Here is a 27827-nt window from a genome sequence, read left to right as displayed (position 1 = left end):
TAATTGTGGTTTTTTTGCCATTTAATCTGTGCCAGTAGTTAGACTGTTTGCCTGGGTGCGTTACTTTACACACATGATGGGAAGCTCTACCAGATCCGCTCATTCACAGAAGCCTGCCGCCTACTGGGATTCACGGAGCCTCCTGTAGAAGACGACGACCGCAGCTCTACCTCGAAGTCTGAGATCTCCCCGCCGGGATGGCAGCGCCAGGGCAGGTGGCGACACCCGAGGCGGCCGCCCAGATCGGAGATTGACAGAAGCCAGCAAGATGCCCTGTCCGCGGCCACTATGCCCCCAGCTGGAGAGGACTCTACCACCAAATGAAGGCCACTGACCTGCTAGTCACGCTAATGACCCCATTGCTCTCCGCGGGGGATGGCGGGGTGTGCGGACACCCCTTTTGGCTTGATGACAACCAACCCCACGTTACCTGACCAGTTGCCCTGGGGCAAAGGACTATTTTTGCTCTTTGGGCTTGTTGTCCTGTTCCCTGTTGGGGACAGTATTGGGGGATTCTCTAGTTATGGACTCTTGGGTTTCCTTTTTCTTTTTCCCATATTTTCATTTTATTGGGTGGATTCCCGATGTCATACTTGTTTCCTGTTTATTCCAGTGCAAGGTGTGCCAGAAATGGCTGAGATCAGGGGCCGCCTACTCACATACTGATTCCAGGTAGCGGGGGTGTCTCTCATAATTGACTCCGTATATGCTCCCAATAAGGGCCAGGACAGTTTCTTACACACCGCTCTCACTGAAGCCACGACGAACTCTGAACAGCGCCTTCTACTGGGGGTGACTTGAATCTTGTCTTCAACAACCTCACCGACTGATCTTACCAGCGCAGTAGTAAGGTGGGGCCCTCTCACGGTCGGGCATGGCTCAGATCCGAGACCTGGGCCTAGTTGACTTATGGCGACACTTCCACCCACAGAGCCGGATATTCACCTATTACTCGAGAGCCCACAAGCCTTACGCCAGACTTGATTACTTCCTGTGCTCTACCCAACTGCTGACGTTAGCTACTGATGCTGACATTCTCACTGCATCTTTATTTGACCACTCCCCCGTCATGGCCTATTTCCAACTTCCCTGCACACAGGTGCCACAGAGACACTGGCGACTCCATGACTCCCTTCTGCACCAGACCTCCATCACTGATCGAATCAAAGCGGTCATCTCAAACTATCTAACCCTTAATGCTAATCCAGACACCTCCTTAGCGACGAAGTGGACTGCTCTCAAAGCTGTCTTAAGGGGAGAATTTATAGCCATCTCTCTGCTATCAACAAAGAATGTGGCCAGAAATGGGCCAAAGTGACCCAACGATTTGCGTAGTTGGAACAGATGCACCAGTGCACCCGCGCTGCTAGGGCTTGCCGCCAACTCTGCACGGAGCGAAAGCAACTCGCAGTGCTGGACCAAGACAAGACCACGCTACGCCTCCGACACTCCTACTATACAGGGGGGACAGGTGTGGCTGTCTCTTGGCTCATAGACTGCGGGAAGTGAGACAGCAGCTAGGAGTACAGGCTCTCCGGTCGTGTGGCGGCTACCTCACCTCCGACGATGTAGCCATAGCAGAATCCTTTCGCGACTTTTATGCCACCCTATACTTGGGCGACTCCCTCAACATACAGCATAGTCTCGACTATCTGGAAGCAGCACAGCTTCTGTTTCTGAACCCTGAACAGGCCGCCAGCCTGGATCGGGCTATTGGGCTGGAGGAGATCATTGTGGCTTGGGAAGTCACCTGGCCCAGATGGCTACTCCGCGGCCTTCTATAAAACCTTTTGTAACCAAGTAGCCCCCTGTTACGCGGCTTGTTTAACACATTTGCCCAACCCGGCGTGATTCCGGAGGAAATGTTAGAGGCTTCGATTGTAGTCATCACGAAACGCAGGAAGGACACTACCAGTTGCAGTGCATACAGACCGATTTCCTTCTTAAACATTGACTTCTAGTTATATACGAGTATTCTCGTGACAAGACTAGCTCCCTATATGCTCCAATTGATGGAGCCATACCAAGCGGGCTTTATCTCCCAGCGTCAAGCAAGCGACAATACAAAGCGAGTCTTACATCTCATAGAAACGGCATCTCGCGTGCGGGAGGAGTGTATGCTATTGGCCATAGATGCTGAACAGGCCTTCAACAGGGTCCACTGGCCCTACTTAGAGCAAGTTCTGCATGGGTTTGGCTTGGGGAACGTCCTGTGCACCCGCATCCTTAACTGTTACCGCTCACCTCAAGCCACGGTGCGGGTTAACGGCCAGACTTCCTCCCGTTTTCATATCGGATGGGGCACCCGGCAGGGGTGCCCTCTCTCTACTATTCCTTTCGTGCTATACATGGAGCCCCTGGCACGGAGGGTTACCCCCCTCATCACAGGGATCAAATTCGAGGGGAGATGTACATAAGATTAGCTTGTAGTCATCTTGCTCTCCATCACTGATCCTGCCCAGTCTATGTGGGCTCTCTTTGTGGAGCTACATACCTTTGCAAAGGCCTCGGGGTTCAGGATTAAAACAGACAAATCTATTGCCCTCAACATCTCCCTGTCTGCTCAGACGCTGGCCCATTTACAGGAAGAGCACCGTGTCCTCTACCACAGTTCCTTACTTAGGAGTTCTCTTAGTACCCACCATACCAGCCACCATACCAGGCAATTACAACAGGCTTTGCACTTTAATCCGCAGGGAATTGGGCAGATGGAAACATTACACCTTTGCGTGGTTGGGTAGGATAGCAGCGGTCAAAATGACAGTCCTTCCCCAAGTCCTCTACCTCTTCCGGACTCTTCCCCTCCGCCTCCAGCTGACTCAGTTGGAGCTGTCGCATTTCATTTGGCAGGGGCGCAAGCCACGGTTCAAGCCGGCGGTAGCAGTCCTCCCCCTGGAGCAGGGAGGAGTTGGTGTCCCAGATTTGCAGCTTTACTTTTACGCAGTGCAGCTCCGCTATCTAGCGAAATGTCAGTGCCTGGAGTCCGAAAAACACTGGTTGTTCCAGGACCAGGCAGTCGCAGGCATACCCCTGCAGGGTATCCCCTTCCTTCGGAAGAAGCACAGGCCACCCAACCTCTATGCATACTATATTACGGGCTTGATTTTAGTGGCTTGGGACCGAACCGCTACCACACATGAGCTGACAACATTTCCCTCCCCCTGACCCCGCTATTTAATCATCCTGACTTCACGCCAGGACTGGACCTGAGAGCCTTTACGGATTGGCGCTCCTCCCTTTGCCGGTCCCTGGTACACCTATTCGACCTGAACGGCATCATAACGTTCCCACAACTTAGAGAAGATTATGGTATCCCAGAGAAGGACAGAATGCAATACTTACAGCTCAGACATTGGGCACTCCAGTCACAAAGTAGACCTGGAGCACAGCGGCTCTTAACCCCCTATGAGAAGTGGCTAATTACCCGTTCCTCGGATAAAAAACTGATCTATAAGCACCTTTTAGTGGCTTCCACCCACACATATAATGCTGGGAGGGGGTGATGGGAACGAGAGCAAGGTAGAACCCTCTCCCTTAAAGAATGGAGCAGCATATATTACAGGGCCCGGCACTCAGCGTACCACACGGGGCTCACGGAGACACTGACCAAGGTTGCCACCTATTGGTATTACACACCGGAACGCCTCCACCACTTCGACTCGCACATTAGCGACCGGGGTTGGAGAGGGTGTAGGGAGTTGGGCACCCTAGAGCACCTACTGTGGAGCTGCGATCGCATCCAACCATATTGGGCCACAATACTAGACGACATAGATTCTCATCTTGAAACACTACTCTCGCGCTTCCCAGCTTACATACTCCTGGGGCTGCCCAACCCACTGATGTACCCTCTGAAATCCAGGAGAGGCCGCCACATCGCCATTGCCCTGGGAGCAGCCACCCAAAACATACTCGCACACTGGCGCTCCCCGCAGGCCCCTCCACACTCGGGATGACTTCAGAGGCTCTGGATGGTACTGAGCGTGGAGAAATTATCCCTTGCAGTAGCGGGTAGGGCAGACGAATTTCCAGAGCTATGGTGCCCATTCTTGACCTTGCTCACTGCGGAATTCAGGGAATTGTCCTGTCCCCGAAATCTTAGGCTTCACCGATTGGCAGACAAGCAGATCCCCAAGTAGCGCAACACACGGCGACCACAATGTATGGCACAAGGCTGGCACTACTTTCCCTTTCCTTTTCCTTGTTACTTTTAATGGCTTGTGGACAGGGAGTAGGAGGGAGGCGGGTGGAGGGGGGGGAGTTTTGTTTTTGGATTGTCCTCCCTTGTTTGGGAGTGTCCCGCTGTAGATCCGCTCCTAGCATTTACTCAGTAATGTTTCCTTAGCGGACTAGTTATGTCTGCACCGCACTGTCTTTCATGAGCAGGAGGTCCTGTCTCCATTTCTATGTTTGAAATCAATAAAGAGATTTAAACCTTAAATTGTATGTGGATTTATCTCACACTGGAGTCGTCCTGAAACTCCTTCATGTGCCCGTCCCTTGTGGACCAGCATTTGACTCCTCTATTCAATATTTATGAGGATGCTCTCTGTTTTAAATAACAATTCGTTGTTGGAATATGAGCTGTAGGTTTGAGACGTCAGAGCTTAATTTGCAAAAAAAAAAGTAGGTGCCATGGTCCTTCTCGGGAGGCCAGCACCGCCTACACCACCCACTTAGGGTGACTAACTGGCATTGGTGCAAATTCAGGACAGTGAGCGTAAAAGTTCAGGACAAAGAGTCAAAATTGAGTACAAAAATTCAGGACAGAAGGTCAAAATTCAGGACAAAAGTTCGGGACAAAAAGCACGTTTTACAGAAATATCAGAGGAGGTCCCACAATAGTGCATAAGTAGTAAGTAGACAACTAAAATAAGTGCATATCAAAATAAGTTTATATTAAGTAGAAACAATCGTGCAATTCACTTTTTGTCACTGCTTTTAGCTACCTTGGCACCCTTTTGCCCCTTTCCTTCAGCTGCTTCACGGTGATTATTCTGCTGTGTTTATTTGTTATTCTGGCTTATGCTGAGCTAAGAGCCACATATCAAAGTCAGAAAGGCGCAAGAAACACTTTTATCTGACCCTCTAACACCGCCACATAAGCAGATATAGCGGATGCTTCACTACGCCTTTGGCCCATTGTCATTCTTTATGTGATAAATAATCATCGGCATTCAGATTGACAATGGGCCTGTCCACAGACTGAGCGAGGTCGGGGAGGGGCTGCTGCAGCCTCTACAGTTCAAAGAGAAGGGCTAGCTGCCTGGGATTGTGGCAGGTAAACAGCACAGCTTGCTGCCATCCCCAAAATGATGGATAAAAGGCATTCGTGAAAGAACTCCTTACTGACAATGCACAAGAGGCCCACATAATGGGCAGTCAGTGCAATGGGCACCCTTCACCTATTTCCCCTTACCAGCGCTGTCATTGACAGTACTAACACAGCTAGTAACTACTGCACTCCCTCAAGTGTGATAATTGGACTATTCAAGGCCACCAACAGTTTTAAGAATGGAGTTTAACTGCAGGTATTATTCCTTTTTACTGTATATTGAATCATTAAACAATGTTGATTTGTTCATCTCAAAATTAGGCCAACAGCTCCTCCATGTGGTGGACTGTCAGAGCAGGAAGTGAGAAACTAGGAATGGTGCTGGCTGAAATTAAGCACTGGCAGATAGATACTGAGGGGCATATTATCAAGCCTGGGCGATAAAATTATCGCCACTTTATCGGCAGGAAACTGCTGCTAAAGTGGGGATAATGGGCTTGATAATATGCTCTATGGAATTCAATCGAAGCTCATGTTAGATGTGAAGGACACTTAACATGAGCTTCGATTGAATTCCATAGAGCATATTATCAAGCCCATTATCGCCACTTTAGCGGCAGTTTCCTGCCGATAAAGTGGCGATAATTTTATCCCCCAGGCTTGATAATATGCCCCTCGGTGTGTATTGTGAGTTTGTGTACAGTCTTTTAATGTGTTAATACTGGTGTAGGACTTGGCATTTTAGGCTAAAGTTCCCTAAACATTTTGCTTTCCCCCAGATCGTTTTCCTGACATAGAGTTGATATTTTAGATGCTTTGGGTACTTTGACACTGCTAATCAGTGTCAAGGTACAAGTGTTCTCTGTGCAAAGTGTAATGGTACTTGGTTGGCCATGATTGGTATGTTTGACTTACTAGTAAAGTCTCTAGTGATGTGCACTGTGTGTTCCAGGGCTAGTAATGCAAAGGCACGCGAAGTAGGGAACTCAGGCCTGCAGTGCAGGGCCTGTGTGCAGTTTGCTAAGTCAGCATGTTGTCCTGACAAGTGCAGCCACTTGTCAGGCCTTACTTTTCCTATTGCATACACTCTGGGCACCCCTATGGTAGGTCCTTGGTAACCCCTGGGCAGGGTGCAGTGTAAGTAAAAAGCAGGGCATATACTGAGCGGTGTGCTATGTCCTAACAGTAAAACACACTCCATTTAATTTTTCACTGGTGACAGGCCATTCTGCCCATAAGACTGAATGGGGAGGCTGGGTATGGTGTTTTTTAGCCTAGTTTCCCATACATTTAAAATGGAGAGGTGAAGTTTAATATGTAGGAACTCACAGTGTCATAACACACCTTTCTATGAAATTGGTTTTGTCACTGTGTATTCAGAAGCCACTCTTTTATGGCTGAGTTTTGTGCTTTAAGCATTTCTGTGTCTCTGCTGAATGTGGATTGACTATCTGGATCTGCGAGGTGAGAGGAGCTGGGTGAGGTCATGACCCAAGGGAGGGGTTGAGATGGCACCAGGCTAACCAGCATCTGGAGAGTAGGTGTAGGAGAAACCCGGCAGGTGAAGAGGCCTGGGTTGCGGCTATAAAACAATTGACCCATCTCCTGCTGAGTGATTAAGGTTCCAGACCCCAGTATCAAAGGGAGAAAGGTGACACTGGACGGGAGACACCCAGAACTCATTTAGGTAGGGGTCAGGGATCCCTGAGCACAACAAACTTCAAAGACATTTAGGGGAATAACTATGAGAGCTGGGACCCCTGAATGTTGGAATAGAAATGATTGAGACTGAAATGGTTAAGACCCATTTCGTGGTCAAGAGGCACCTCTGCTAAGGAAGGAATAACTGAAGAGACTTTTGGGTAGGCCCAACCCTTGCTTCGTGATGTGGGGCTGTCTGCAGTTTGCTATTTTAACCAAGGTAGAGGCCGTTGGGACTGTGCTTTGTGCGCTGGGTTCCCCTGCTTGAAGAAGACTGTGCTTCGTGCGGTGTCTTGTTACCCCAAGGGCATGAGGTGAGCAGGCTCCCTGTTTGGAAACACAGGAACATAAAACTTTCCGGAGAAGTTTCAAGCGATGCGTTGGGCGTGTGTTGTGGCAGCTTGAGACCCTCGGGAGGTGTGCCCTGTGTTCTTGGACACATGGAGGAGTAGTGAGACTTGGACGCTCTGAGTGCGTGTCGTGGTGCTCAGGGGGCGTTGGTGAAGCAAGCCTGGTCAACATGTCCATCGAAGTTGAAGTGAGTCTTGGATGCGCTGGGTGCATGTCGTGATGCACAGGAGGCATCGTTGAAGAGCGCCTGATCGGTGTGTGCATCGGAGGTGAAGTGAGTCTTGGACACGCATGGTGCGTGTCGTGGTGCACAGGAGGAGTTGGTGAGGAGCACCTGGTCAATGTGAGCATCAGAAGTGGAGTGAGTCTTGGATGTGCACAGTGCCTGTGGCGGTGCACCGGAGATATTAGTGAAGAGCGCCAGGTCATCGAGTGCACCAGAGAAGTGAGGCTTGGATACGGTGAGCGTGTCAGGGTGCGGCCAAAGGCCCTGGTGAAGACCGCCTGGAGATTGGGGCCCCGGAATTGGAGTAAGTCTCAGTGAAGCATTGTGCGTGCTTTGGTGCAACCTGGAACTGTGGAGGTGATTGGCAGATCATTGTGTGCACCGGAAGAAAGTGAGTCTTTGCAGCGTTTTGTGCGTGTGTTGGTGCCAACTGAAACCGCAGAAGGTGTGCCTGGTGAACGTGCATTCGGAGTCGACATGAAGACCCATCAGCGTTGTATGTGTGGCTTTGTGTCAGAGGAGACCCGGAGAGTGCTGTGGTGGACATGCACCCGCAGTAACGTAATCTAAGGGGAGTGGGGTATGTGTGCCCTGCGGCCACCTGAGACTTTCCTAAGAGTTGCGGCCCAGACCGGCAGCCCAGGAGGAGCTGAGTTGCCAGGCCGAGCCACTGAGGCCCATTTAGGAAGTTCTGCACAGAAGGCCCAGTTCACTGAAGGAGAGGAGAGTGGGGCCGCACCCCTAGGTAACGTGAATCACTGCCTGGGCGGGGTGCGGGTTCGTAGGGACACTCTCTCTGACTCTCAGTACTTCTGACGATGTGTGCCTTTGCTTTGGCTCAGATTGGGGCCCATACTGACGAAAAGAGCAGCAGTACTGGGGCCAGAGTGAGAAGCTGTACTTTATGCCATCGTTGATACGTGTGAAGGCAACTGTTATTGAAGAGGCTGACTGTCATAATACACACTGCCAATATTGCTGCTAACGAAATGCCGGACTGTCTTATGACGCCTAACATTATTTCTGCATAAAGAAGTACACGATTGTAGAGCTACGCATTGCCTTATTTCTCCATTGCAAAGCACAGGATTGCAGTGGCCCGCATTGCATTATTTCTTTATTGCAAAGTACATGATTGTAGCGGTGCACATTGCTTTATTTTTTCATTGCAAAGTACATGATTGGGGTGTGACGCATTGCATTATTCCTCCTTTGTCCAGCACAGGATTGTATCGTTACGTAGCACACTATTGTTTGTCCATTGCAACGTGTGTGATTCTAACATTACGACCTATATAGCATTTTGAAAGAGTGGTTGGGATTTGTACCTACTATCTAGCTGGAACAAATATTACCCTTTATTATATGTTGGCTTTTGTATTGTGTGGTCTGATATTATATCTTTTTACATAAAGTTTATACTCGTTTTATCAGACTCATGTGGAGTCTATTTGTGGTGTCACCAGTGGGTTGCTGTGAGTGTGGTTGTACATACTGTACACCTGTGCCTTGGATATAGGCCTAGGGTAGTATGAGAGAACAAGGGTACCCCTATATGTGAACCTGGGGTGAGCATATGTTTAGGAAAAACTGTGGTACAATGTTGGCCACAGTGGGTCCAGAGCAAAAAAAATGTGAACCCTAAAGGGAGCATTGTGGGGCGTATTACCAACGAGTAGCGATATTTATCGCTAACTAGGCTTTGCAGCGATTTTTTTATCGCTAAGCATCGCCGGAAATTATCGCAGAGATAACTTGCTATTAGCAAGGTTTATCTCAGAAGTGATAAAAATCCTCGCGCTAACTGCCAATTGAAAGATTATCGCTGGAAAACCAACGATAATCTCTCGAAGTTTGGCGTTAGCTTGATGATAGGGGCTCACAAACTTTGCCATGATATCCACCTTCCATAGGATATCATGGCTCAGTTAGGAAAATACCAGGTGTAAAAAAAGCAGTGCTAACCGCAGTTAGCGTTGCTTTTTTTTAATCACTAACAGGGTTAGCAATATACTTGATAATAGGAGAAATGTCGCTTAACAACCTTTCTCCTATTATTTTACTCTGGAACGCCCCTTTTGCATCTCATTAGAGATGCAAGGGGAAGCGTAGAGAAAAAGGGTGCTAACATGCACATTTGCGTGTTAGCACCCTGTTGCTGATAGGGAGATAATTTTATCTCAGCTTCTTGGCTTTTACAGTCAAAAAAGCAGAGATAAATCCATTGATAATATGCCCCTAAGATCCTAAATTAAACTAGAGGATTAATCATACAGGGAGCACAAAGGTAGTAGAACATATGTAGTGTAAAATAGACAGTTTATTTTACACAAGTTAAACTTAATACTCTAATTAATTTTCAGGTGCTCTCAAAAAGTGAACGTTGGTGTGATGTGACAAAGTGATAGTGGATTAAAAATATAACAACGCATTGACAACAAAACAAATGGAACATCACGTGAGTATAAACAATGTTTTGTTGTCAATGCGATGATTTGTTCCCCTGCTTTTGGGCTCCCAGTATGATTAATCTTCTTGGATCTAGGCCTGGCTGCTTGTGCCAAGCTACCCAGGGGGTGAGCAGGGCTATCTCAAACGTTGTCCTTACTTGGCCTAACGTTAAGGGAGGAGGCCTAGGTCTCGCATTTGGTGACAGTGCTGCGGGACTGGGACTATGGCTTCCAGCAATGGGTATGAGTTTCCTATATATGTTAATGACATGCACAGTTGCAGCCTCATTTTGAGAGCTGCACTGGTTTCAATACCAGGTACAAATGCTGCGCGTGCCCCTTTCATAGCCCAGGTTGGGTGCAGTTTGTGCGGTCCTGGCCTATATGATTTCCTGCAGGTAAATTCCCAATGTAACCAGGGCAAAGAAGCGACCAAGATATGCCATAAAGGCATTGCAATCAGATAGCGCCTTGAAACTAGATATCAGTCCTCCCAGGGACTGGGTCAACTGTAGAGAAAAAAAGTGCCTGACGTCTGTTTTTTGTTGTTCTTTCTTTCCAGGGGGGTGAGAGGCTGTCATCTGCCCGGGAGGCTGTGACTCCCTTATCTCTGCCTGGGCCTGGGCGCCTACCTTGAGAGCAGAGATCCCTGCATTACAGAACAGCTCCTGTAATTGCTTGTCAGGGAGAGGAATGAAGGCGCCACAGAAAGGTAAGACTTTGTGCTTTATTACAGGCTAACGATTTTGTAAGCATCCTTATCTTGTCAAGGCTGCTCCCAAATGTTATAGCCGAGCTTCAGTCTGAGGAAATCCTGCTTCATATATTACAGGGGCTGGAAGTGATCTGAGGCGTCCAGAGGCCGACCTCTGCAGGTCAAGGTACCTGCTGGGATGTTTTTTTCGTAAATCACTGAGATATATCGATCCGGTTTAGGCGCAGTCGATTTATTTCCTTTGGAACGCAGGCTACATCCGCGTATCCGTTGTCTGCTTTCCCCAAACATGATGCTCTCATCTGGTCAATAGCTTTTTTCCCACTTTTCATACAGTGATACCAGCTATATTGTCACCTTTTTCTATGCACCCTTAATTTCAACAGCTAAAGGTCGTGTAGGTAAAATAATTTGCCACAGTGCCACAAATTGCTCAGGGTACGTGACAATTCCATCCAAGCAGAGCTGGAGAACTGTGATTGCGTCTGACTGGACCAAGGACTCAGCTGGATCCAGGTTTGATGCCGAGGATGTGTCTATTGTTAAGACGAGGACCTGAGGTTGTAGTTTTATTTCAAGACAACAACTGCGTGCTCCAAAGATGAGGGCCTGAACAAAAATAAAATTAATACACAAAATTACATAAATGTAAAAAAATAAGGATAAAAAACAGGAAAAATATGCAATATATAATAAAAAATAAACAACTCATTAATAAATAATTCAGAACGAGAGAAGCAGTTTAAAGTAGGCCTGGCATTTGGTGGTAGCCTGCCAGCCTACAGGGCGGGAGAGGTTATCGCTTCAGCTGCCCTAAGGCCTTCCATAGATCCCGCCATCCCATTGGTTGCTGCAGTGGATGCAGCAAAGGCTATGGACTGTGCCAAGAAAGCTCCATGGGGCATATTATCAAGCTGCAGCAATAATTATTGCTGGCCGCGCTTAGCGTGAAGTTTTTTTCGACGGCTATTGCTCGAAATTATCGCCATGCGAGTGCTGTATTAACAAAGCATAGCGCAATGGCGATAATTATTCTAGCGATGTTCCATGGAAAACGTCGATAACCTTGCTGATAAGATCGTGTGGTCGTATCAGCATAATCCAACCCCAATGTTAAGTATACATAAGTCAGCATTTTAGCAGACGTTAGTTTTTGACGAAAACCGCGGTTTTCTCCAAAAAACTAACGTCTGCTATAATATGTGGGCCTCCTTGTAAATATCGCGATGTGAATATCAGCGATAATTTAGAAGGATTACTGCCCAGTGACGCCCGCTTTGCATTTCATTAGAGATGCAAAGTGAGGCATCGGGAAAACGGGTGCTAACATGCCCTAATGCATGTTAGCACCCACTTGTAAATAGGGCGATAGTTTTATCTCTGCGTTTTTGGCTTTTAAAGCCAAAAAAAAGCAGAGATAAGGCCATTGTTGATATGACCCTTTGTTTCTTGCACCCAGTCTGCAAAGTTTATCTAAAACCCCTGTGGTGGAAGTTTGTTGCAGTTAGAGATAAACATAGTGGCCCTAGCAGGTGTTGATTTCTCTCCCTCCAAGTCAGGGCCATGAACTGACTTCCTTCCTGGTCCATCATGATTCAAGTAGGGCTGGGCAGGGAAGGCGGACCTAGCTTACATTGGCCCCACAATGGCTTGGACCTGGCACTGCCCTATGGCTCTGGCAAATATATTAGAGGTTTGCACCAGCTGGGCTAGTCCAAGATCCACCTGTGCAAACCTGCTGCTACCCATACCTCTGATTGGGCTGGAGAGGCGCAGGTCTGATGGGGCGGGACAACAACTCCCTCGAAGTCCTCAAAGCGAGAGGACAGAAGAGCTGGGACATGAAGATTTTGTGTAATACGCTCCATTGCAGGAGAATGGCAGAGAGGTGGTGGGCATCCGTAGGACAGTTCAAGAATCCTCATGCTGGGCATGGTGGTACAAGGAAGGGGAGAGAGTATGGCAGAGCGACCAGAGTGGCTGACTCTGGAGCAGGGTTCGAGTCTCGATGTCGGATCAACATCCTGTGATTCTGGGCTATCAATCTCCCAGTGCCCATGGACAGCGCCTGGATACCCTCATGGGTGATAAGCAGCGCTATGTAAATCTACTAATTACAATTACAAGAAAAGTCAAATGAACATATTTCTAGCTCATAGCCAGTGCTTTAAATGGGCAGGTACTGAGTACCAGCACTTGCTATGTTTATCATTCTGAGAGCCAGCACTGCTTTGCTGCAGAGGAGAGTACTGGTGCTCATGAAAGGTAGGCTCATTGGCTGCTAGCGCTGGAGAGCACTAGGCTGTCAGAGTGGAACTACTATTCAACGTGGGCTCATTTGCATAATGTCCAGGTGTTCACCATCACGCTTGTGCTTGACAGAGCAGGGTCCATTCAGGCCCTGTGCTGTCAGTCACTTTGACACTATTGTGTGCATTTTGTACAAACACAGGAAGTGAGGCAGTCTGCTGACAGCGGCAATTAAGAAAGCCATGGGGGGTAACTTAGGAGTTTAAAATGGCGTTACTCCCACCTGGGTCTTTTGTGTGAGTGTCTGCTTTTGTCTGTGTGTTTTCCTGCTTGTGTGTGTGTGTTTTTGTGAGTGAGAAAAGCAAGAGAAAGAGAGAGAGAGTCCGGACTCGCTTGGGAAGTATATTAAAGGAATGCTTTGTGTGTGCATGACTGCTTGTTTCTTTCTGTGTGAGTGCAGGCTCGAGAATATTTAAGTATGATTAGTGTGTCTGAAGGCTGGTCTGGGTGCTGCTCCACGAGCCCTTAGAGCGGGAGAGGAGAGTTTGGGGTATGCAGGTAAAAAGCACCGCTCCCGGTATGGTAACTAGCGGCCGATATTGCAGCACTGCTGGAAAGCCGGCTTCTGTTGGCAAAATGCCCCCCAAGGCCTGAAAACCGATCCCCACCCCCAAGGCCCACAGGGGAAACGCCAGGTGCTCACTACGGCCAGTCAAGACCTGTGTGTCGCCACAGTTTACTTTGAAAATGGTATTCATAAGTTAGGCCCTTTGTTTAGGGGGGCTACTGTCCCAAGATGGGCATTATAAGGTGCTCCAGCAGCAGCAGCAGTAGAGGAAGCCTGGAGATTCCCTCTCTGCCACAGGAACTCCCGGGATTTCCCTTTTGCAAGAGGCAGATTTACAGGGAAAGTGATGTTATGGGGTGTAGGGAGGTTTCAGGCGTTACCCCCAGCCTGCAGTAGATCTCTGGGACTTTCCTTATCCTAGGGATGCCAAGAGGTGTCGCTGTCACCAGCTAACCGCTGGCGGGTCTCACTCTTACCATATTTTGCCTGGCCAGCTCATGAGCGCTGACTCCCCTCCATGCTGACATGCCAGGTGGGTGCGGGCTGGTGCGGGAGTGGGTTGGAATTCTCAACCTTAGCGTCAACCCTTGCAACTGGCGGCTAAGAAAAGGGTGGTGGCAGAGGGGATTCCTCTGCCCCACAGCCACACTAGAAGTCCTAAGCCCCCATTGCAGAAGCCACAGTAATTGCCGCAGTAAATGAGATCCAGTTTGCTGAAAATAGACTTTCACTGGACTCAACTATGTCACAGAAGAGGTCGTCAATGGGGGGCTTAGCTACAGCCAGGTCACCTAATGTCGGTAACCCAGTAGCCCAAGAATATTCAACTGGCGATCACACGGTTATTAGCCCGAATATTGCCGATTTATCAACATTGGTGGCGGGATCATCAACTCAAACAACCGAGCTAGCACAGGATGTTTTGTGTATGACAGAGACTGTTGTAGTAGAGAGTGAGGAGGGCTGCGCTCCGTACTAGGATTTAGCATGTGGGTCTGGCCAGGCTAAGGGAGGCTCTGTACTGTCCATGACACCGAAGAGGTGCGAAATTTCACAGAGGGAAGGCGCGGAGGTGGTCACCCAGTCCTAAAGGGTATTACTAGACAGAAGCAAGACAAGTAGGGCCGTCACCCCCCCCCCCCAGCAGGCCCTACAGCAATAGCAAAGCGAACCTGGGGGGTGGGTCATCATACTTTCAACAGTAAATCCAAACAGAAAGGCGTACCAAAACTGGCCAGGTCTAAAGACACAGAAGGTCCCGCAGGGAAACTTCAGTGCACAAATTGCGGAGAGGCAGATAAAGGGTCGGGGGCGGACATGGAATTATGGTCTAGGTTGGAAACAACATTAACCACTCACCTAGGGCCCATATACGAGATAATCAAATTAATTGAAGAGAAAGTGCCCCTGTTGTTTGCCCGGAATAGCAACCAAACAAATGGAGTCACGACGCACATAGCCAATAGCTTGGGGACATTAGATGTTCCCAGTCCATAAAGGGTTGCTATGCCCCTAAAGAGAAATGAGGGCATGATACATGTTGGTGAACATCAGAAGAGTATAAAAGAGGGTGAAGGTAAAGAGCAACTGGTGGGGTCTAGGGACGGAAATGCCCCGAGATTAAGAGGTACTGTGGGAGACACAAGGCATATGAGGCCAGGTCCAGTAGCCAAGAATCTGAGTCCAAATGCAGGCCCAGAAAACACATGGGGCATAGCAGGTAGAGCACTTGCACCACAGGATAGTGCACCAGCCCAAGATGATCCTATTAGGTGTACTGCGGGTTTGCCGGTTTTAGATCTTTTGTCGGCAGCCTTGCCATACACAATAGTTCTGACAGGGGTTCCGGCCATTAGTGGAAATAGAGAAGAAACACGGCGAATGCTGATCAATAAGGCGGCCCACTGGCAGAACAAATATGCACATTTTAACCTTGCTAACCACAGGCACATACTAATGGCGAGAAGGGTGTCCTGGATTGGTTGTAGCAGGAAGTGCTTCACAGAAGACACTGTGATTTTAAATCTTAGGTTTCCAAGGTTGGTACATGATCTCCTCACTCAGCGCAAGGGGTCCTTCCAGGAAGAGGGCGGATTGTCTATCAAATTGTTACCGCTAGTTTTTTATATTGGGACACAATGGAAGTGAACCTTCATGACAATCAGAGGAGAGACCATGTAGGACCTACCCGAGGGGGTCCCCCGGTCCAGTTATTCAATCGGTATGCCCCTCTCGTAAATGTCTCGACCCTAGACGACATTGATTGACGCAATAGGAGCATCCCATCTGGGGATGGCCATAGATTAGAGGGCTTTTCTTTTAATGCAGGCATGGGAGGGTCACCAATGTTACAGGCCAAGGAGCCTTTTTTTCCTGTTTTCTGGGGGAGACTTTATTAGGCCTGCCACTGAAGGGAATACCCAAGTAACTATTGATCCCCTGGTCCCACCAGTTGCCCGACACTAAATAGTCCAGACATCTCTAGTCAGGGTATTACTCAGATCATCTCACGGAACATAGCTGGGCTCTCATCTAAAATATCTAACATCGAATGGCTATCTTACATAAAGAAATTTCAGGTTATTTGCCTCCAGGAAACATGGGAGACGGGTTACAAAATGTATTTTGTACTGGCACGCAAGGGTGTTGTGGGAAGAGCAAAAGGAGGCCTGATTACTTACGTGAATTTAGGGCTCCAGGGGAAGTGGGACAATTTCGGCTGGGACTCAGATATTATGCAGGAGATTAGATTGTGTATCAAGGGTTATAAGTTAATTTGTATTAATTTTTATAATGCTGTTTTAACAGGTCAACCCATAATAAGATTGAATGAATTGGAGAGCAGGTTAGCGGGGATACAAGACCAGGGGGAACAAGCATTCCAGTTGGTGTTACTCGGCGACTTTAACTGTCACTTGTGCCCAAATATGAAACCCAGAAGGGGGTACTGGTCTACCTGTCCATTGGAAGAGGGTCCGCATGTAGAGCATACAAGAGAGGGAAAGGAGTTAAATAAGGTGCTAGGAACTTATGCCCTCACACACACCATGGACCTGATCAAAGTAGGGGAGAATGGCCTGGTCCACCCAACTTTTAAAGGTAGAGGCTGTGACTTCTTTATTGATTTTATTTTTGTTTCCAACACAGTGGGGACATTAGGGTTAGAGATACAGTCATGTATCTTTAGTCACCATAACCCTTTGGTCATGTCACTCAGGGACCCAAATTTGATCAAGCACTCTGCCCGTATGGGGGAGAGTGGAGAAATAACAGCCACTGAGCAAGGGAGGAGGCTCAGATGGTCTCAGGCAGATTGTGAAGCATTTTATAGAGCATTATTGGCGGACAAACAACAGTATGAGTGGAAGTGCCTATAGCCAACGGTGGATGGGGTAGAACTGGTTAAAGCATTTGTAGGTGTCGCCAAGCATATTGATAGCCTACTTAGGACTACATCCATCAAAAAGGGAAAGGAGGACCATAGGTGGTTTAACCTTGATTGCTCCTCTGCCTCGAAAAAGCTGTAGCTAGCTCTAAAAGTAGTACCAAAGGACAAGAAAAGGGTCTCCGCATGTCGGGTACTCTATAAACTAGCAGTAAAGTGTCGCCAAACCTCCTTGCAACAGCAGGCTTGGGAGAATCTGAGGGAAGCAGTCGAGTCCAAGAACATGACCACCTTTTGGAAGGTTATTAATAACCCCTGCTTCCAAGACGCTAATAAACCTAGGATAGCAAACCACATACTGCCAGAATCTTGGTATGGGCACTTTAATGGCCTATACAATCACAGCATGACGGAGGACCCCATAGTAGCTGAGGAAAGGGATGAGACTGTGTGGCTCATAACTTTTTCTTTGGGAGAGATAAAAGCGGCCATTGAGGGTTTACTAAGGAATAAGGTCCCTGTACCGAATGGGGTTCCCCCTGATCTTTTTTTGAGCCAGGTGGAATTGTGGGCGCCTATATTGACCAGGGTTATTAATGCTGCAGTAGAGTCAGGTGTGCCTGCATCCTGGTCCACAGCCACAATTGTACCCATTTTTAAAAAGGGAAACGGGGACAGCCCATTGTGTTACTGTCCCATCTCGCTCATTGACGTGACAGTAAACGTTTTAGGCTGGGCTATTCTTAATCGACTATTGGATTGGGCGGAGTAACACCATATAATTACTGATACCCAGTATGAGTTTAGGTTAGGACGTTCACCAGCCGATCAATGCCTCAATTCATATCTATTGACAACCAAGTACACTATTACTAGTGAAGATACCGTGCGCTTGGCTTCAATAGACTTGACGGCACCTTTCGACCGGGTGAACCGCAAGAAATTATGGGAGCTTATGGGAACTCTTGGAGTGGACCTGGGATTAGTAAATATCTTAAGAGTTTTACATCAGAACACTTTCGCTCAGGTCAGATACAATGAGGAGGGAAGTATGACTGATCAATTTCCATGCTCAAGGGGGGTAAGACAAGGTTGCATCTTGGCACCTTTCTTATTCACCCTGTATATACAAGGCCTGGAGCGGAAGTTAGTTGCCCTGGGGGAGGACTCACCAAGGACAGGAACAAGAGGGGTCCCTGTTCTGCTTTACGCAGCCGATGCAGTGCTTCTCGTGGAGACCGCTCGAGGCCTACAATGCTTGATAGATGGTTTTGTCCGTTTCATGGAGACTCTAGACCTGTCTGCTAACCTCTCTAAATTATATACCATGGAGGTGGGGAAAACCCAGACAAGGAAAATAAATATATGATTGGCGCGCACTGCCTGGAAAAAGTCCAGACTTTCTCATATCTGGCATTTTATTAGAAACCCATCTCAGTTTTAAAGCCCTGGTAGATGAGAAATGTCGCACCTTAGCCAGCTGTTCCGGCGCTATCATGAACTTTGTGCGTAGGTTGGGCCGGTGGTCACCGGAACGAATCTTGTAACTTTACAATTTGATGTGCTGTGCCAAAACACCTTATGGTAGTGAGGTCTGGGGCTTCATTGACAGACAAATTCTCCAAAGTGAAGAGAACAAATACCTGCGGCGGCTGTTAAAAGTCCCACAGAGCACTTCGTCCTATATTATTTATGAGGAATTACTCATGGCTGAAGTATGTGAGGGAAACCCTGTCAGTCCTGGGCTGAGCACACTTCTACAACCACAACACAAAATTTTTACCTAAGGACAAGGCCCATGTTAAGGTGGAATTCCTGAAGTATGCGGCCTCCCGTAGGGAAGACAGCGAGGCGATCAAACCTTCTGTGAGAGCGCACCTTTTAACTAAATCCTGCCTGGACATTGAGCCGTATTTGTCTTTTATCCACAATGCCCAAGACAAATTTTTAATGACACGCTTCAGGCTAAATTTATTGCACCATAGCCTAGTGGTGCCAGCAGGTTACACTAAAACTATAGAGTTGAAGGACCCGTGCGGCTGCGATTAACGGTCTCTGCCGGATACCCTTCACTTTGTTTTATTATGTCCCTACTATATGCACCCCAGGAAGCTATTTTTAAAAAGTATTTTAAAAAACGGTGGATTGAAGCAGGCCAAGGTGGCCCTACTTTTTTTGAAGTTGTCCACAGAGGTTTTAACTCTTTGTTGTACCGTACATTTTTTAAGGTCAGCAATGCGACTTAGAAATACTAGAGTAGAGGAGTGATTATATTGATCCCAGTTTCGGTAATTGGGTGGGTGTGGGCACCCTCGGAATAAATGACTTCCTTCTATGTTCCCGCTTGGGAGGCTGTATGTTGCACTTGTTATTATTTTATCTGATCATGTCACTTCTTTTGTAATCCAGTATATTTATTAATGACATTTATATGAAAGATAGTAGAGATGGGGCTCTAATTGCATACGTTTTGTATATGTATTTTTGGGTTGGGTCAGTCGTATTGTGGTATTTTTATAAATTGACTGTTATGGTATTGTATTTATGCCGAATAAAGTACATACTGGACTGGGAGTTTATAAGTAGCCTCGACAGCTGCCTTATGCAATGGGGAATAACATGCAGAAAGTGGTGTTACCGCATTTATACCTGTAAATCTATCATAGGGGGTCTCTTTGAACTCACTTGCTCACCAGGCTTCAGCCTGAATCTCTGTGCAGAGAAACCAAATATATAAGGCAGATTCACAGTAACACATTAGAATGCATGTGTACCTGCACGACTCGCCTATGTCCCATGCCTGTTGGACCTCAGCATAAGATGCATAGCATGACCTGTTGACATGCACACAACTTGCACCAACCGTGTCCTACAGCTAAAAGTGACAGACATATTTAGTGCAAGAAAAACACTCAAAAGATGTACAGACTTTGTCATTTGGCATCATGGTGTGTGACTGAGAGGTAAACACACAGCACATCTGGCTGCCAAGCGCTGTGTGTGTAGAACTCAGAATTCTAGGCACCGTCTGACCCTTGGGTTATAGATCCCGGGAGAGCCTCAGATGTCATCAGAGCTTACGAATGACACACATGCTTTCTGTGTACCCTGTTATAAACCGGGTATTGTGACCTGTGTCCTGTAAATGTGAAAAAGCACATCTGTGTGTACCTGTAAATGTGAAGGAGCAGGTATGTGTGTGTGTGTGACCTGTGTTCTGTAAATGTGAAGGAAAAGGTGTGTGTGGAGGGTTTATTACTCTACCTCTGTTGTCTGCAAGCAGTAGTGTACACGGCTTGCTCTATAATATATATTACCTCAACCAACCGTATAATCTTATACAAATCGTATACTTCATGCAAAGTTATGGCTAAAACTCTACTTCCTCGGGGGATACACAGACCTTCTTGTTCAGATTTCAGAGGGTGTCACCTTCTGTCATTCCATGCATTCAGTGCAGCTTGCCTAAAGTCTGCCAACACACAACAGTGCCTTTTGGTGGATTGCTAGAAATATAACAGCATCTTATCAGCAAGTTAAAGATGACGCAGAGCACAAGGTGTTAGTGCTGCAAGCGCTTTGGAGACCCAGTGCTTCACGGGTCGATTATACGTCCTCACCTCTCGAGGAGCGTAAGTGAACCGGAAGTGGATCACATACCTTGCCTTACTTTTGGAAATTCTTACAGCTACAGAGCTTTTCGCTTTAAACACAACCAGCCGGTGTAGGATGGGTTCCTGGCATTGTCCCGCCTGTTTGTGATTGCAGTGTCTAGATGAATAGCGAACTGCCATGCTTTCTGCAATGGTTCCGATTGGTTATTTTGGTTGTATCTATTGAAGCAGCGCTGCCTCATATTGATCTATTCCATTTTTCGATGTATTGAATATTTTATTACTAGGAGTCTGTCTGTCGAACCAAGGGGGTTTGGCCAGTGGCTCAGAATTTATCTTTTAAGTCTCAAGAGTTTCTGGCTCTGTGAATGACTGTGAGTGTTTAGGGCTCTAGGGGGCGGTTATGGAGGATGGTGTCACAAACTGGGGGCCCCTGGGTAGTTGGTGGGTGGGTGTGGTGGCAGCTGAGTGTATTACGAGCCCAGTGATGTTGGCTAGGTTGGGGCACACGAGAAGGGTGAGGAGATTTGAGACCAGGGGCGTGAGAGTGAGGCTATGGTTTACATAAATGAGAGGTGCCTTCTGTGATATGCTCTACAACATCAATTCTTATGTAGGATAATTACAGAGAAATGACGTCACGCTTATGCTTTAGAGCTAGTTTCGTGTGCAGGCAGATACACCTGCGAGTCTAGAATAGGGGAGGAGAAGGACGTAGTGTTTGCTAGTTACAAATGAATGTGAGGGGAGTGTGTTTGGTGTCTTACTGGTACATGAATGTATACCAAAGCTTTGGTAGAATCAGTGATGTGGAAAAATGAAGTGAGTGGCTCCAGGATCATCAGAGGTAGTATTTAGGACAGGGGTATTTTCTAGTACATTGCGGAAGAGCTCTTTTTTCTACCTGTTGTGCTTTAGCAAAACTAGTACTGGCCTGTCGCCGAAGGTTACAGGTGGGTTTGTCCTGTAGGAGCAGTCTTCTGAAAGCTCGCGCTCTACCCCTGAGATTGCACAGTATCCACGAGTTGGGCGTAGCTGTTTTTAGACACTGAGGTCTCCTTTTGGATGCTGAGGTCGTCTTTTTGTAGTAAAGTGTGATGTTTGGCAGGATGTATGTCTGGATGATTTTTGCACCACGAAGTCATATAAAATGTGCTTAGAGCCTTTTTAGGTCTCGCCTACGCAACACGCATGCGTTGCATAGGAGGAGACCTCATGTAATCGACTTGCTTTTTGGGTCAAAAACGTGCACGAGTTGCATTGCCATCAATGGCAACGCGTGCACGTGAGGCGATCTACTTGCGGGAGTGCGCGCTGCCAAATGGCAGCAATTATAACTCCTACAAGTACAGGCCCCCCACCTCTCCGCTGCTGCTGCGCCAGCTTGTTATAATTTATCATGGGGGGTGGAACTCAAAATAGTGATATGTGAACAAGGCTCTTGTCAAACGAGTCAGGCCCGATTGAACGAAAACCGTGCTCACTTCCATTTATAGTTCATAGCGTAAAGAGGAAACAACACACTTGTATTAAATGTTTTAGTTAGTGGGAATGACTTCAATTCGCTTTCGTCAATGGTGGATTATTAGGTTGTAGGGACATCTAGTGGTTAGGCACCTCCTTTTTGGGGCCAGGTTTATGATGCTGATGTGCTTCAGTGGGTCTTGTATGCAATCCCCCTTACAGGCGCACCACGGTATTAACTTATCATATGGCATACATAGTGTGACTAGGAAGTGGCAGTCAACATCAGAGATACCGTTTGTCATAAGAGTCTGTTAAAACGTCTCGTGGTTTTGAAGTAGTCTAAAGTACTATGGCCAGATTCTGAAAGATTTTGCCCTGGTTTTAATTAGTATATAAAACAAAATAGAAGGGGGTACCCCAAGGCAATTACTGATATTGGCAGGAAAAAAGGGGATTAGTACAATAAGAATAGAAGAAGCAAAGACCTTGCCAAGGTGCGTCAAAAGGGTCCCCTAGAGGATCCACAATAATTATAAATGGGGTGACATAGGCTATGTATCAGAGCCAATAACATCAAGAATATTTTAATCAGTCCATAATTTTTTTATATATATTTATTTTTATTTTTATTAGATCTGGCATTTCTCAAATACAGTACATTCAATATATAAATATATAAGATTCTGTTGATAAAACTAGAAACGGAAGGGTATTTAACGTGATATTTCTAGGGAAGAGGCTCAGCAAGAATCAGTGTTCCACACACTCCTGGGCAGACATGGGGAAATCACATACACACATATACTCAGGGGATCAATCAAATTTACATTCATTCATGCATTTCTTTCATATATGTACAACGAGGCCTGCAACTGAAAGATAGAATTAAGGTTGCATGTACGTAAGTGCAAATTATGGAGGCAGATTAGATGGAAAAACCGTTGTCCACAAGGACTAGGGTCCTGCCATTCTTATGAATAACGCCAATGCGTGTTTCGGTGTTGAGCACCTTCGTCAGCGCGGGCGGGTACAATCAGGGATGGGAACACACAAGAGGGGATCAGTCAGTTAGGGGTGGAATTGTATAAAGCATCAGGAATTTCCAGAAGAATTTATCGTCTCCACAATTCTGAGATGAAAAAGATTTCCACCAGAATTAAGGATTCAGATGGTCCACGGTTATCCTTCAGAGAGCTCTGTTATATGGCGAAGAGTAACTCGTAAAGTCTTTCCTTCATCAAATTTACCGATGTTCCCAGGCTGTGTTCACATTCATCAGCTCCGTGCACAGGTAATAGACACTTTTGAATAAGCTAAGTTACTGCCGCGCCAGAAGGGATGGCATAACGAGCCGCTGGTGAGGTCACGTCGGATTTTGCCTTCCAACCGGACGAGAGCCCATCATACCGCAGCCTGGAAGTCCATCCCCTGGAATCTGCTTCGGGAAACCGACCTGACTGGATCATCCACCGCAATTAACCTACTTTTTCGGACCATTTTCTGCAGCAATTGCTAAACCAGCAACTCGTTATGCCATCCCTCCATCACTATACATAAAGTGCAACTACATAACCATGCTTTTTCTCCAATATACCACTTTTTTCAGGAAGATTATCATTTTTAAAATGCCTCTTCCATTGTCTAAATATTGTAAACGTAACAAGGCTGGGCGACATTGGTGCAATCCCATCTGTTTCAAAAAAGCACCAATATCCCTCGCCTAACAGTAGCATAAAATTTACAAAATAGAACAACATGAATGGGGGTTTGTGGGGACACATCATCACAGGGGAAAGGCTGGAGGTCTCATAACCAGTCATTAAATAGCTGGGAATCTAACTAATCTGTGGAAGATTTTCAGCCTAAATTGAGTTAATAAAAATCTGTCATAATTGCCCGGAACAAAATTCAAATAGGGTTGAATATTAAAAGTGGTTAATAACAATTGATGTTGCAGGACAGATGGTTTAAAGATCTCTGTTGTCATTATTAAGGTGTCCAGCATAGTCAAGACCTCTTTCCTCAGGTCTTTTCTGGTTACTGCCGAGATACTATGAGGATTAGAAAAATACTCTGGTTTACCAAGGTCCATACAAAACTTATACACATATCTCAACCAGGGAATCCTCATTGCTCCTTCCAATTTCAAAATATCTGACAGAATATCCCTATTCAGCTTTGTTTCCTCTTTTGTCCACAGCCTGTGCCATAATAGCACTGGCTTAAGCTTAATTAAGTCAGATATGAGCGGAGGCCTCATTCTGCATGGAACAGCTAAAACATATTTTAGAGAAGAGTTTTCAACTACCTGGGTGGGTGTAGAGTCAGCAAACCCCCATGTCCCACTCCCATAGATAGCTGCAGATACACATTTTTCCTTATAGATTTTAATTAACCCAGCAGGTGGTCTTTTACTCAATTTTTTAGCAAAAGTGGTGCGGGCAGAAGTAGAACGTAACATTGCCAACTTCTTTGCTGCTACCGCTTGGGCCCAGGACTCATTCCGTGCAAACAATATGCCTAAATAAGAAAATTGTTTGGTTGCCTCAAGCTTCTGTCCTGCAATAAAAACAGCCGTATTAACCTTAAAACCCTTGCCACAGGGCATAATGAATGTTTTGGAAGAGTTCACTCTTAATCCAAGGTCTTTCATGAAAAGGGTAAAACTATCCACCACGCGCTGTAGACCCACTTGGGTACGATACATCAGCACAGCATCGCCTGCGTACAAAAGAGCCGGAATTGGACGGCCTGATATATATGAGGAGTCTAAACTATCTCTACACAGGGCCGCCTCCAGACCATTTATATACAAATTAAAAAGGAATGGGGCCAGGACACATTCCTGCCTGACTCCACTCCTAATCGGGATAGCGGCCGTGCGTTCACCCTTCAGGCCATATATGGACCCGAGCTGACGCTTCACTGTAAAAAAGTTTAAGAAAATAAATAATATTCATCAACCCCTAAGTGTCCTAGTAGACTCCATAATTTAGAGTGAACCACGCAGTGAAAAGTGGCCGAGAGGTCTACGAAAGCTAAAAACAGATTTCCTTTCTTAGCCCTTGTGTACTTTCCCACCAGCATTGAAAGAGTAAAACCTTGCTCTACTGTTCCTAGGCCGGCCCAGAATCCATATTGTAAATCAGATAAAAGGGAGTTATCGTCAGACTAATCCAGGAGACGCTCCAAGATTATCCGCCCAGCAATCCTTGTTAAGGAATCCAACAAAGAGATAGGTCTATAGCATCCTGGATCGTTTCTATCCCCCTTTTTGAAGATAGCCACGATTATGGACTCCACCCAGGTAGATAAAAATCCAGTATTACAACTTGCATTAAGCACCTGGACCAGAAGAGGCCCCCACAGAGGGATACTTGCCTTTAATATGCCTATGGGGACACCATCTGGGCCAGGAGCCTTACCAGCCTGCTGGCATGGAGGAGCCTTTCAACTTCCTCCAAGGTAAACACCAGGGGGCATATTACAAAGCAATAGCGATAATTATCGCTAATGCTTGGTTAGAGACAAAAATTTACCACTGAGCTGCGGCGATTTTTACCGCAAATAAACCTTGGTATTACCAAGGTTTATCGCAAATGCGATAAAAATCGCCGCAATGCATGAATATCGCTGAAAAGTCAGCGATATTCATGCATTCCCGAGCTAATGCTCTTAGCCTTGTTATCCACCTCCCATTGGATAACATGGCTAAGAACTGCTCAGGGCAGGTGTTAACTTTTGGAGATATTCGCGCTTAGCGTGAATATCTCCAAAAGTTGGTAATAGGAGATAGCGATGTTAGCGACTGTTTTCAGTCGCTAACATCGTGGCACACCCACTTTGCATGTCATTAGTGATAAATATCACTGACATGCAAAGTGGGGCACAAGATGGTCGCTATCTCCTACTAGCTGTCGCTAACTGGTGTTAGCGACAGCTAGGTAATAGGGAGATAATTTTATCTCCGCTTTCTTGGCTTTTAAAGCCAAAAAAGCAGAGATAAAACCCCTTGATAATACGCCCCCAGGTTCCTTAATTTAGGATAAAGAGTAGTGAGAGAAGAGGCAGGTGTTAGTGATAGTTCCTCTCCCTCGTAGACCTGAGCAAAGTGCCTATTCCAGTCCACTTTTGGGATAGCTATTTCAAATTTAGGGCCAATCTCTTCTCCAAAAAAGGGAGTTCTAATAATCTCCCAGAAGCTTGCACTGTTGTTATTTGCAGAAGCTACATGCAAAGCATCCCAGGCCATTTGTTTCATCGTGTTCTTCCTGTCTCTGAGTGCTAATTTATATAAATTCCTCAGTCTCCTCACCTCAGAAGTACTTCTTGGATTTTTATGTAGTTATTTCTTTAAGAGTGCATAGGCTTGGGTGCATTTAGAATCAAACCATCCTCCCTGGGCTCTGTTATTTGTATTCTGCCTGATAATAGAATTCCTTATTTGTTAGTAATTGTGAAAAAAGAGGCAAGAAGAGTTTCAGGGGCGGTATCATCACCCAAGCAGATTGTAAACTCTGACATACATTTACCAATTACTGTTTTAAGTATTTCCGATTTGTCATCCATGGCCCATCATAAGGAATAACCATTGATAGTATCAATAGATAAGTTCTCTCAAACTCGATCTCTTTTATTAATCCTTATAGTATTCTTTGTTGGCAGTCGGATGGCCAGGCATAGAGGGAAATGGTCACTAAGTGAATTGTCAGAGACTTTGAAAATGGATTCTATGAGCATGATTATTAGTGGCAAGAACATAATCAATGGTAGAACAACAACCCCTACCATTAAATGTTGGAGGGAAAGGAGATGGCAATACACATAGTTCATTTGCAAAACCAAGATCAAAGTTATTAAGTACTTCATTTAGTTGTTTACCCAGAGCAGTATGACTGAAAAGAGATGAACACATGCCCTCTTCCCATAACGCTCTGCATCAATTATCTTCAGCCTTTCTGCATAGAGTACAGTTAAAATCACCTGTCAAAAGTAACATCACATCTTTCCTTCTACTTTTAACCAGCCAGGACAATTCTTTAGACATATCGTTAATTACAATCCATACTTCACTCAAGGGGATATTATTATAAAAATTAACCAAGACAATAGAGGTAACACAGTCCAAATCAAGTACTGGAAGTTGAAAGTAAACATCTTTGACAGGCTCTGTAACCAGTTGTAAATTCAAATTACTGTAGAGATAAACACTCAACCCCCCTTAGCTCTCCCACTCACGCCCTCAACAGCTAGGGTGTGAAATGTCCTTTAACCATTTAGATGGAACGGTTCCTTAGACCAAGTTTCCAGAAAACAGAGCTATTCTTGGGACTGAATAAAATCCCATCAGAGTGGATTATTAATTTTTGATTCAATTCCAGCAATGTTCCAGGAGACAATATGGCATAGTGAGGATTCAACAGGGGTTGGAGCAGATACAGGAGGACTAGCACTTTCTAGTAAAGACCCATTAATTTGCACTATTTCAGAGGTGGCTTCAAGAACCGCCTGCCCATTATTGGTACCCTCAGTCCCAGCAATCCTAGACTCCTCCACCCTCTCATTTGCAAAGTCCCCCTGATTGAGCATATTTTTATGCTGGACAACTTCACTAGGTAGCTTTACAAAGTTCTCTTTCTGCAGTCAGTCGTTAGTTTCCAGGCCACTCAAATCCTCAAAGTGGTTTGATGTCGGTATGCGGTATCTTACTTGTCTAGCACCTAAGTAGTTTTCGGCTAGACGCTCAGAGCCTGGGTACATTACAGAGCCCATGGGGCGATAAAAGAAACCAAAAGGTAGGATGTTAATATCATCGGTCTTCACCG

The 27827-nt window shown here is 46.3% G+C and overlaps 1 long non-coding RNA gene across 1 annotated transcript in view; it reads left to right on the top strand.

Moving 5' to 3' along the window:
• Window positions 1-10570: 10570 nt before the first annotated feature.
• The window catches only part of LOC147729301 (uncharacterized), a 670382-nt gene continuing 653125 nt past the window's right edge, over window positions 10571-27827 (top strand). The window contains exon 1 of the long non-coding RNA XR_015309209.1: window positions 10571-10715. This is a non-coding gene — a long non-coding RNA (uncharacterized LOC147729301). The remainder of the gene's footprint in view (window positions 10716-27827) is intronic.

Source organism: Lissotriton vulgaris, chromosome 2_2, assembly GCF_964263255.1.
Source record: "Lissotriton vulgaris chromosome 2_2, aLisVul1.2, whole genome shotgun sequence".
Classification (NCBI taxonomy): domain Eukaryota; kingdom Metazoa; phylum Chordata; class Amphibia; order Caudata; family Salamandridae; genus Lissotriton; species Lissotriton vulgaris.
The sequence above is the reverse complement of the archived record's forward strand: the minus strand, read 5'-3'. Positions and strand labels throughout refer to the sequence as shown.